The sequence below is a fragment of the Saccostrea echinata genome, unplaced genomic scaffold (assembly GCF_033153115.1).
Source record: "Saccostrea echinata isolate AGI-Se365-2 ecotype Australia unplaced genomic scaffold, CSIRO_AGI_Sech_v1 ptg000033l, whole genome shotgun sequence".
NCBI lineage: Eukaryota > Metazoa > Mollusca > Bivalvia > Ostreida > Ostreidae > Saccostrea > Saccostrea echinata.
In genome coordinates, this window is record NW_026889782.1 from 22,696,645 (window position 1) to 22,706,299 (window position 9,655).

The 9,655-nt window shown below is 36.5% G+C and overlaps 1 long non-coding RNA gene across 1 annotated transcript; it reads left to right on the forward strand.

The window, feature by feature from the left end:
• The first annotated feature begins 10 nt into the window (after window positions 1–10).
• LOC133199051 (uncharacterized) lies at window positions 11–2,595 on the forward strand. The gene is made up of 4 exons (XR_009722733.1): window positions 11–187; window positions 491–776; window positions 1,246–1,379; window positions 2,487–2,595. It is a non-coding gene; the product is annotated as an uncharacterized LOC133199051 (long non-coding RNA).
• The last annotated feature ends 7,060 nt before the right edge of the window (window positions 2,596–9,655 follow it).

Here is a 9,655-nt window from a genome sequence, read left to right on the forward strand (position 1 = left end):
CGCATGTCCTTGTTTTACAGATGCGCCATATGCAGCGGCACTATCTCCATCACTGGTGAAATGGGAAATGACGAGTGGACGGTCATCACTTTGTAACTCCCCGATACAGTTTGCGGCCCATCTCTTCTCATCTCCAATGGTGGTCTCCGAAGGAATGGTTGCAGTGCAGTCTTCGTGTCCTGGGCAGGTAACTTTCTTTCCTTTGTTTCGTAGGTGTGTGCCTTTCTTGCATAGTTTGTTCCCACAGAACACTGCCACATTTTTCCTCTGAGTTACATTTTCACTCACTATATAAGTCACTTGGGTGGCAGCTTGGAACGGGGTTTTTCCAGTGGCACTAAAGGTGGCATTATTATACCAAGCATCTCCTTCCGCTCTGATAGGGGTATCAGGAAGTCCACATTTTTCATTAAGTTCTTGAATGTTCTGCCTTATTTTCTTCATACTGTTTTTATTTTCTTTGGTGATAATTTTCCCCACTTTGTTGCAGGTCTGTTGCATGTTGGCGGCTGATGCTGGTTCAATATTTGCACCAAGAAGCATACCACGCATACCCTCTGTTGTAAGACTGGTACCCAGGTGACCGACAGCCATGGCCACATTTAGCTGTGCAGCTCTTCGTTCCCTTCCAGATCTCCTCACCTCTTCGTAAAGCTTTTCTCGGTGACTGGTATAGTGGCACTTCTTACATCGGATGGAAAGGATCCATGCCAGGCCTCGTTTTTCCTCCCCATGCTGATTCCAGTCCAGTGAACCGTCACAGTCTGGAAACTTATGTGAGTGTTCTTTAAATGCATGGTTCCACAATTTAGCAGTCTTTTTTTGGTGAAATACTTTGTATAATTTTGAATTCGGGTCATCTGACACAGCTTCCTTGTAGGAGTCTACAGGCTGGACTTCACTTGGCCCGGGTCGCAAAATCTTCATCTCACTGCTTCGGATCTTGGCATCTGTAACTGCAAACATTCCATTTTTCTGTGGCTGTACAATGTCCCGAAACTCTTCTTTACTTAGTCTTCTTATGGGAACTAGAAATTGGACTGGGCTGGTGGTCCCTATATTCTTCTGGCCTTTGTTGTGAGGAATACTTCCTTTTTTGTATTGATGTTGATGCAACCATTTTGGTCCCTTTTTGGCATGATTATTATTTAACTGTACACTTGTAGACTTTTTCTAGTAATATGCTATTGTATGTGGTGCACATTTTTAAGTATTGTAAACTTTTGTGTTGTTTATTTATTTTAGAGCTGCCTGGTCTTCTAAGAGAAACTCCATTCTTTGATGACTAATGGAAAAGCCTCATCACCCCCCACTGCTAAAGAACCCCTTATCTTAATCACCAGCCATTAATCAGTGATCACTGTTATCAAAGCTCCAAGGTACATTATTGAAGTCTCTTTTGACACCATTTTTTCAGTCTCTGACTTTGTTTTAGAATTAAGATTTTCAATTTTTTGCGAATTAAATCCTTATAAATCAGTAAACTTCCTGTTTCTTAGCTAATTAGAGCTTATTAATTAGAGTTGAAAAAACTTTTAAGTAGATAGTCAAAAACCCCAACATCATTCCAAATTTTTTTCTCAATAATTAACTCATAAGATTTTTTTAAGTTTTGAAATTAATATACTGCAGATGAATTTGTATAGAAATTTAGCCTAAAATTCAATAATCTGTTAGGAAGAGTTATCTCCTATTTTTCATCCCTTAAGGACAAAGATAAATTTTGATGCACTAGTATATGAAAGATAAACAAGCATTCTGAGAGTATTGCATTAGCAATACTAGTCCCCTACCGACAAGTGTAATCTGGTTCCAGTTAAGAATTAAAAATGCCATAATTCCGTCAAAAATTAATGAAGCGGGAGGAAATGCAAACTTGATCTATAACTAATCAAGGTAAAGCCACACACCAAAAATCAGCTCAATATCTACAAGCGTTTAGAAGAAAATTGCGGAAAACCCTTAAAAATTGAAAAGGCCGTAATTCCGTCAAAAATCAATGAAGCGGAACGAAATGCAAACTTGATCTGTAACTCATCAAGATACACTCACATACCAAAAATCAGCTCAATATCTGCAAGCGTTTAGGAAAAAAGTGCGGAAAACCAAGTGGGACAGACTGACAGACAGACAGAGGGACAGACAGACAGACAGACGGACAGACAGACGGACGGACAGACTCAGAGGAAACCTATAGTCCCCTCCGGTTTCACAGGTAGGGGACTAATAACTTAGAGACATTTTATGCAAATTTCATTTAATTTCATTAACTTTTAGTTGTCTTAAAGGTCTTACGCAAGGAAATAGCCAATCAAAATGAACTTAGTCAATTGTAGTTCTATATATATAGAGACAATTTCTTTTTCTTTTTTCATTTTCGGCAACTTTTTTTAGGTCTACAGTTTTAATTTTGGACTCATGTACTAGGAATATCATATCCTTAGCAGAATTGTGCCACTGAATTAAAGGAACTCTTTTTTTTTTAGATGCGCATGATGCAACTTCCTGGATGGTGTGTAGGCTGTTTGTCAACATGTGAAACCCACGTGTATTTCAGGGTAGGTATGTTTACACTCAATTTTCTTTCTGAAAAGCCGCATAAGGCGTATTTTTTCTGATCTCAAATTTTTGTCTCAGCATTTATCTTTATTTTCTCTTTGATGAATTATCTGCTGAGAGTCTAATTAATTAATTAATTAAATTAAAGCTACATAGTACCATATAGTGAAATTATTTCCTTGTGTGAGACCTTAAATTCGTCCCAACAAATATTTTATCTGTCAAAACAAGTATCATAATTCGTTCGAACAAAATATATTATTCGTCGAAGAACTAATAAATAATTCCAGCAAAAGAATATCTAATCCGTCTAAGGTCACCGTCACAGTAGCTTAGACGGTAGAGCGCTCGCTCCGTGATCGGAAGGTCGTGAATTCGAATCTCGGTCGCAACTGACCTAAGTCAATAAAAACAAGAGATGTTTGTGAAACATTTATGCCCCCCCCCCAATGGATTTTTTTTTTATTCCAAGGGGCATAACTCCCTCAAAAATTGCTCGATCGTATCCAAAGGAGAACCTGACCTATATATGTTTAATATAAATTTGTATACCAAATTTTATTTTAGTATGTGCAACCTCTGCGATGAAAATGAATGGAAACTGCAAATGATTAGAATTTGCCTTAGTCCAAGGGGCATAACTCTATCCAAAATTGCTTGATCGTACCCAAAAAAGAACTTTATTTAGATATTGTTATGATAAAACTTTATACCGAATTTCATTTCAGTATGTACAACCTCTGCGAAGAAAATGAACGGAAACTGTTGGTGTACTGACAGACAGATAGATATATCGACCGACAGACAGCAGCAAAGCGATATGCCCTCGCTTCTTCGAAGTGGGGCATTATAAACAATCAAGTCAGGATAAAAGTTGAACAAATAAAAATTTATTTTCACTCTGTACAATATGTGAAAATGAACGGAAACTGTTGGTGGCCCGACAGACAGCAGCAAAACAAAATGCCCTTCATTCTTCGATGGGGGAAATTAAAATGTAGCAACTGTTCCTTCGCTATGAGCTCGGAAATTTGAAGTGAAAGCTGCGGGTCTTTCGGACGAGACCTTAAAATCAAGGCCCCTTGTCACGACAGGCGTTGGTACTATAAAGAACCCTTACTGCTCAATGGCTCTGAGTGCCGAGTAAAGGTCTAAATAGAAGCCCTTCAGCGGTATATGGAGACACCTCTATATGAATGAAGCATAGGTTATCAGAGATTACAGAGCTCACCTCAACGATTGTTATCTATAATTAAGGCAAAGTCCCACACTAAACTAATCTAGTAATGTGCATCATTAGATGCAACATTTATGCAATTTTGGTCTGATAGGGCTTGCAGTTACTTGGGAATTGACTTATCTAAAAACTTAAAACTAGTCAGTCATCAAGAAAATGTAAGTCAAATCCAGCATCTGAAGCAATGTTGAGAATGTTCGTCCCTTGATGCATCATCCATGCAAGTTTGGTTCAGATAGGCCATATAGTTACTTGGAAATGAGATCTGCTCCAAAACCTTTAACCTGGTCACTGATCCGGAAAATGTAGGTAAGATCCAGCATCCAAAGTAATTCAAGTAGATTTCATCCTTAGATGTATCATCCATGCAAGTCCAATGGTCAATTTAGGGCTTATAGTTACTTGGAAATGAGATCTGCTCCAAAACTTTAACCTGGTCACTCATCCGGAAAAAATAGATCAGATCCAGCATCTGAAGCAAGTTCTTTTGTGTGCATCCGTAGATGTATCATTCATGCAAGTTTGGTCAAAATAGGACTTAAAGTTACTTGGAAATGAGATCTGGTCCAAAAACTTAAACCTGGTCACTCATTCGGAAAATTTAGACAAGATTCAGCATCCGAAACAATTCCAGTAGAGTGCATCCTTCGATGTATCATCCGTGCAAGTTTGGTCAGTATAGGTTTAGCTGAAATTGCAGCATCTGGAACCTTGACTGGTACAATGAAACATACTAGAAGCATCTTCCATGCATCCCCAATTAATATTGGGCATAGAAGTACTTAAAAAGAAACTGCTCCAAAAACTTTAACCTGAGACGCCGACGGTATTCCATAAGCTCCCCCAACTTCGTTGAAGTGAGCTAAAAATTCTCGAATGGGACGTAAAACGACACAATCAATCTGTCCAAGGCAAAATTCAGTTTGCCCGAACTCGTGAACAAATATGGAATTCGTCTGAACTAATAGATAATATGTCCTAATGAATACCTAACTTCTCCAAACTCATTTCTAATTCGTCCATGGACTATCTACATTGTAATCCGTCTGAACTAATATCTAATTTGTCCGAACAATAAAATCGTTCGCCTGAGCAAATATATCTCATTCCTTCAAACAACTATCAAATTCGTTCACAAAAATAACTTATTCATCCAAACAAATATCTGATTCATACAAGTGAATACCCAATGTCCGAAAACATGCAAGTCCGAACAAACATCTACATATATTTCCATTTCTATTTTTTTCTCTGTGATAACTCTTTGAAAGTTAGGAGAGTTGATTTCTTGATCATTCCACCGGAATGCAAATTTCGCCAAGCGAAAAGTCAGGAGCTAAGAAGGCTAATATGCATGTAATTCTTGTGCGGCTGTTTTGTGACTGACTCTAAGGAGGCCTAATATGCATGTAATTCTCGTGCGGCTGTCTTTGTGTTTGACGTCAGTGGGCGGAGACTATTGAAATTGACATGTGAGGCCTCGTATAATTTAAATCTATTAGTCTACATTTTTAAAATCTAAATTTACAATTTTATTTCACAATGAAATGGAAAAATATGGAATCACTGTCTAGTTAGTAGAGTATGCCAGGGACATCAACGATGGTTGGAAACGTGGGATAATTTATGCATAACAGGCTTCGCCCGTTATGCAAATTATCCCACGTTTCCAACTATCGTTGATGCCCTGGTATACTCTACTAAATAGACACTGATTCCTTAAGTAATCAAACCAAATAAATATTTAATTCTTATAACAATATAATAATAACTTTCTAATTGGTCCGAACAAAGAACTTTTATATCAAAATAAATATATCATTCAAGAAAACGGGTATCTAATCCTTCCAAACCAGAATCTAACATGCCAGAACAAATTACCAATTCGTTCAAAGAATGCCTAATATGTCCAAACTTATAACTAACTGGTCCGAACGAATATCTTATTCCTCCAACCAAATATCTTATTCGTCCGAACGAACATATATCAAAGAGGGTGTTGCAGTTCTTTTGTTATTTTCCCTAAAGTTGTAGCAGTTTAAAAGAAAAATTTTAAATAACAGAAAACGGTCTTCAATTTTTTCAGATACAACGGTATATACAGCACAATGTAGAACAATATTTAGAAACTGCATATCGACTTCCAATTTGCCATTAAATGAAGTTTAAATTAGTCACATAGCAAAATAAGTCAAGTTTTCTGTTTTTCAAATAGAAAATCCCCATTGTTAAGAAAAATTGCCTCCTTGAAACAGAATGAATTTGATATACGCTTAAAGAGACAGGATTTTTCTTCAAAACTGCCATTTCCGATTTTTGTTTCAAAGAGGCATATATTTGAAAATCACAAAAATCGAATAAAAATTATTATCTATCCAAAATGTAAAATGTGCACATAAAATAGCACATGATATTTTACTGTCGGAGCTGGTCTAGTGGTAAAGCGGGTGGATTCTACGCAATGATTCTTTTACTTGAGAATGAGTTCGAATCCTGGAATGGCTAGTATATAATTATATACATATTTTTTTCTTATATAATGGAAGTACAATGTACATGTAACATCTCTCTTGAGAGAGGGAGAGAATGTCAAAAAATGGGTAATATTTTAAATGCATGAAGAATTAAATTGTTTTCCTTGATATTGTGATCTAAAACTAATAAAACATGTATTTAATGTTATTATTTAGTAGCGATGTCTGAAAAAATAAAGTACTATCATTTTAAATAATTTAACTTCATACGCATTTCGTTTCATTACTGTTCCGTTAATTAGTAGCTCAGACTAAAATTGAAATGACTCAATGGAATTTCTTGGATATTGCATCAACAGCGTGATTATTGGACACATTTTTATATATACTGAAAAATATTAACGCACGCTGTCTACAGTACATCTTTCAAAATGATGTGCGAGGTGCACTTGCAATTAATTGTGCTTTTTATCGTTCTACCTTTTCTCGTGCAATATGGCGACAATGACCATAGATGTGAAAAAAAGTTCACTTACAGGTCGCCAGTCTATGTTAGGAAAAAACTATGCATGAAATAAACGTAAAATGTGAAATGTTTTGTTATAAGAAGCTGGACATACCCGTCGTATAAATAAAGTCATCTACGTAGCATTATCTATATTTAGGGATAACTCTTCATGCATCGTGGGTATTTAAATGTCCTTCTCGATATAGGGAATAATCACGAGTTTCTGCAACACCCTCTTTCGTTCAAACAAATATCAAATTCGTCCGTGAAAAAAAAAATCGTACAATTATCTAATTTGTTTTAACGAATATCTAATTCGTAAAAGTTGAAAAATAACAAACAGTGATCAACAGTGATCAATGTCATAAATCCAGTAAACAAAACAAATCGTGAATAGGGCAAACACACGGATTCCTGGAATCACCAGTGGGAACATCTTAAGTTTTCCTTATGGAAAATTAATTTGTTCGAATATCTAATTTGTCCTAACGAAGAACAAATTTGTTCGAAGAATTGTCTAATTTATACGAACAAATATCTAATTCATCTGATCGAATATAATTAAAATCTAGCCCTCTAATGGCCCAGTTTAACTTGCATTAGCCTTGGAATCGATTTTATTTCGAGCCATAGTTGTCATTTCATGCCTCTAAATATGACCAAAAATAGTATGAAGACTTTGAAATGGGTTTGTAGAATTTTAATATGAAATCCCCATAAAATGGCAAAAATTAACAGTTTTATTCCCCTCTTATCAACGAATGCTATTAGCATGAAATTAAAATGGAAGTGATCTTTTATCTCTTACGATAGTATGACATGCCAATTACACGACATATTATATTAGAATTCCATGTTAAGGGTAGATAAAAAATACCACATAAGTATCAAAAACTGGCAATGGGCTTGTAGAATTTTAATATGAACTCCCATAAAATGGCAAAAATTAACAGTTTAATTCTCCTCTTATCGACGAATGCTATTAGCATGAAATTAAAATGGAAGTGATCTTTTATATCTTACGATAGTATGACATGCCAATTACACAACATATTATATTAGAACTCCATGTTAATGGTAGATAAAAAATACCACATGAGTATCAAAAACTGGCAATTTTGGTCAGATGCAGGAAAACCTTTTTAGCTCACCTGAGCTGAAAGCTCAAGTGAGCTTTTCTGATCACATTTTGTCCGGCGTCCGTCTGTCTGTCCGTCTGTCCGTCTGTCTGTCTGTAAACTTTTCACATTTTCAACTTCTTCTCAAGAACCACTGGGCCAAATTCAACCAAACTTGCCACAAAGAATCCTTGGGTAAAGGGGATTCAAGTTTGTTCAAATGAAGGGCCACGCCCTCTTTCAAGGGGAGATAATTAGGAATTAGTGAAAAAATAATGGCATCATTTAAAAATCTTCTTCTCAAGAACCACTGGGCCAGGAAAGATGAAACTTATGTGGAAACATCCTCAGGTAGTGTAGATTCAAGTTTGTTCAAATCATGACCCCCGGGGGTAGGGTGGGGCCACAATGGGGGATCCAAGTTTTACATAGAAATATATAGGAAAATATCTTAAAAAATCTTCTTCTTAAGGACAGCAAAGACATGATTGGTCATATTTTTATGAAAGCATCATCAGGTAGTGTAGATTCAAGTTTGTTCAAATCATGACCCCCGGGGGTAGGGTGGGGCCACAATGGGGGATCCAAGTTTTACATAGAAATATATAGGAAAATATCTCTAAAAATCTTCTCCTTAAGAACAGCAAAGCCATGATTGGTCATATTTTTATGGAAGCATCCTCAGGTAGTGTAGATTCAAGTTTGTTCAAATCATGTCCCCCGGGGATAGGGTGGGGCCACAATGGGGGATCCAAGTTTTACATAGAAATATATAGGAAAATATCTTTAAAAATCTTCTTCTTAAGAACAGTAAAGCAAGATTGGTCATATTAATATGGAAGCATCCCCAGGTAGTGTAGATTTAAGTTTGTTCAAATCATGACCCCCGGGGGTAGGGTGGGGCCACAATGGGGGATCCAAGTTTTACATAGAAATATATAGGAAAATATCTTTAAAAATCTTCTTCTTAAGGACAGCAAAGACATGATTGGTCATATTTTTATGAAAGCATCATCGGGTAGTGTAGATTCAAGTTTGTTCAAATCATGACCCCCGGGGGTAGGGTGGGGCCACAATGGGGGATCCAAGTTTTACATAGAAATATATAGGAAAATATCTTTAAAAATCTTCTTCTTAAGAACAGTAAAGCAAGATTGGTCATATTAATATGGAAGCATCCCCAGGTAGTGTAGATTTAAGTTTGTTCAAATCATGACCCCCGGGGGTAGGGTGGGGCCACAATGGGGATCCAAGTTTTACATAGAAATATATAGGAAAATATCTTTAAAATCTTCTTCTTAAGGACAGCAAAGACATGATTGGTCATATTTTTATGAAAGCATCATCAGGTAGTGTAGATTCAAGTTTGTTCAAATCATGACCCCCGGGGGTAGGGTGGGGCCACAATGGGGGATCCAAGTTTTACATAGAAATATATAGGAAAATATCTTTAAAAATCTTCTTCTTAAGGACAGCAAAGACATGATTGGTCATATTTTTATGAAAGCATCATCAGGTAGTGTAGATTCAAGTTTGTTCAAATCATGACCCCCGGGGGTAGGGTGGGGCCACAATGGGGGATCCAAGTTTTACATAGATATATATATAGGAAAATATCTTTAAAAATCTTCTTCTTAAGAACAGCAAAGGCATGATTGGTCATATTTATATGGAAGCATCCTCAGGTAGTGTAGATTCAAGTTTGTTCAAATCATGACCCCCGGGGGTAGGATGGGGCCACAATGGGGGATCCAAGTTT